Source organism: Apium graveolens, chromosome 3, assembly GCF_009905375.1.
Source record: "Apium graveolens cultivar Ventura chromosome 3, ASM990537v1, whole genome shotgun sequence".
NCBI classification, from domain to species: Eukaryota; Viridiplantae; Streptophyta; class Magnoliopsida; order Apiales; family Apiaceae; genus Apium; species Apium graveolens.
Window position 1 is genome coordinate 10,665,008 of NC_133649.1, and position 2,917 is coordinate 10,667,924.

The 2,917-nt window shown below is 33.2% G+C and overlaps 1 non-coding gene across 1 annotated transcript; it reads left to right on the forward strand.

The window, feature by feature from the left end:
• The first annotated feature begins 720 nt into the window (after positions 1-720).
• On the forward strand, positions 721-792 carry TRNAT-GGU (transfer RNA threonine (anticodon GGU)). Its single transcript has one exon. It is a non-coding gene; the product is annotated as a tRNA-Thr (tRNA).
• The last annotated feature ends 2,125 nt before the right edge of the window (positions 793-2,917 follow it).

The following is a 2,917-nucleotide window of genomic DNA, read 5'->3' on the forward strand; positions in this document are numbered from 1 at the left end:
AAGTGCCAGACGCGTCCCTGTCCTCCGAATGAGGATAACCCACCAGATAGCAGGACAGGTGATCCCAAGCTATTGGGTGCAAAGTGCAGGATGACTCCAAAGTTCTCCAACGAGCTGGGGGCATATTTACCCAACGTCCTCCACCGTTGCTCATTGTAAGAATAGGTTCTTAGTATTGTCAATAAAGTCGACAGATTCAATAAGTACATCCATCATTTTTCCCTTTTTCATCATTGAATTTAGAAATCATTCATTTATTAATATTAATTAATAATAGAAATTAATAAAATTCTATATATATATAGATATATAGAAATAATACGGAAGGTAGGATTCTTTCGGGGAGTGGTGCGTCAGAAAAGAAAAAAAAAAGAGAAGAAGGATCAAGAAGTTCTCGAAAAAATTTTCTATTCCTATAAGAAGTTCGTTCGGGGACAAGTAGAATCTATTCATCACATTTTTCGATTAAATTTCTTGAATCTATATCTATGTCTAATTGATAGGTGTACATGTATCAATCAAACGAATTTATTTTTGATCGGTTTTGAAACAATTCATTGCTAGATAAATCAAATTCTATTATTATTCAAGAATAAGCCACTAGCCACTATGAAGGTACTGTCTGGACTTATGTATATATACTTAAATATATAATATATGCACATGGATCCGTTTTATCCATATCCATAGAGTTACTAATTCAGGAATTGAATCAAAAGGGCCCTTTTAACTCAGCGGTAGAGTAACGCCATGGTAAGGCGTAAGTCATCGGTTCAAATCCGATAAGGGGCTTTGGCTTTTTCATAAAACTATAGCCGTAGTATTCATATTTGAAACAAGAATTGAGAGATTTTAAATAGAACAAACAAAATAAAAAGTAAACCCCGGTATAATAAAAAAATAGGTTATCATCCTACTAAATTAGAATTTATTAGAGTATAGGAGTTTAGTGAATAGGTAGAAAGTTGAACATATAGGAGTTTCTTTTTTCAGTAAATTCTAATTCAGTAGGATGATAAGTCGTCAGGATGATAAGTCGTCTCTGGAATTACCAAACTTTCCTTTTTCCGTTTTGCTAATCAAATGCATTGTAAAGATTACAAATCAACAAAATAAAAATTAAGTGGACCTGACCCATTGAATCATGACTAGATCCGCTATTCTGATATTAAAATTTGATAGAGACAAAATTGGAACAAGTTAACCCCTTTTTTATTTTATTTTGGCTCCGCAAGAATTTGTCGATATTTCCAATTCAATCTTAGTGTTCCTAGATATTCCATAGGAAAAAATAGTTATTTCGTTCCTCCACAGATAAACTTTTATTCCAAGTCAGAACATAAGAGCCCTTCTTTGATTACAGACTTTTATCTTTATCAAGGTTCATTTCTATCCAGATAAGATTTATAATAAGATTTATTTATTTAGATGTATATCTATCAAATCGCAGCTTAATGTACCAAACATTTATACTGTATCCGATATTTTTGTCCCGACCGCGTCGTGTAGAATTGATACGGGAAAAATACTTTCATTTCCAGTATCCTTCTTTTTTTCTTTAAATTTAATACAATATGAAAAAAAAGAAGGAATAATCAAAAAAAGTTCGTGTATTTACCTAGGTGAATTTATGGGACAATAAAAAAAATTTATCTTCGAAACCCCATTGAAAGGGGGAGTTTACGATAAATCAAATCATACAGAAATGATCGAATCGGTGGACACCCCAAAAATGCTATGAAGGTTTGGGGGGGACAGAACCAAAGGGAAGGGTAGTTTGCGTTCCCCAAGCCGTTAAAAAGGAAAACTTTTGTCCTTTCGGGGCCTTGGCTTGTCCCATGAGTTTGAATTTCATATTTTTGTATGTGAAAAGAAGTATAAATATCTTCATAAACCAAACGCTCGCTAATGAGCACTGCATTTTTTGTTTTTGTTCTGATTCAGCATTCCCAGAGAGTCGTGGGATAAAAAGTTCTTAAATAGTAACAGTAACAGGAGGTCTTCATTTAAATATATGTATATCCGTGTATGTCCGAATCTCATTAACAACGAATAATGTATATAAAGACTTGTAATGTATATAAAGACTTGTAGTTCAGTCTACCTGATCGGTACGAAAAACCCCTACTCGTTTATCTTATCTTATTAATAAAATTCGAATCAAAAGAGCAAGTACTTAAATCTTCTCTTCGATCGGTCTTTTTTATCTATCTCACACAAAAAAATGGGGTTTTTGTTCAATCCATTATCTGCTTTAAATCGTTGATGGTTCAATTCGAAAATAAGAAGATATTTAAATTTTTTTAATTTAATAAAAAGTAAAGTTAAAGTGTTGCAGTCATACAATAACATACAATAATAGGTGGGGTCTTGCTAAGACTGCTTCAAAAATTTTTTTGACATCTTATCTTTGTATAGAAGAATTTGTATAGAAGAAAAAAGGGGTATAGATTAATATGTTTATGTATCGACAGAACCAATGACTATTCATGATTCCATAATTGAATCAATTCCATATGCGTTCCAAATTAGAGGAATTTTTTGTTATGGTAAAACTTCGTTTGAAACGATGTGGTAGAAAGCAACTTGCGACTTGAATGACATGATCCGGTGTGGATTTTTATTCTTATATCCGCCATCTTTTCTATGAATGAAGGCTCGCAAGGCTCATAACCTTGAGGTCACGGGTTCAAATCCCGTCTCCGCAATATCTTTTTTTGGCAACCCTTTTTTAGGTTTGGCTCTCTTAACTAGTAATTCATTAACACCTTTTTGTTTTGGGGTGGGAGGAAAAGAAGGGGTGGATAGCATCACTACACTATTCTGGCTAACTCTATAGTGAATCCTTTCTTTATCTTTTTATCATATGAAAAAATTACTTCATCTTAGGCGGATAGCGGGAATCGAACCCGCGTCT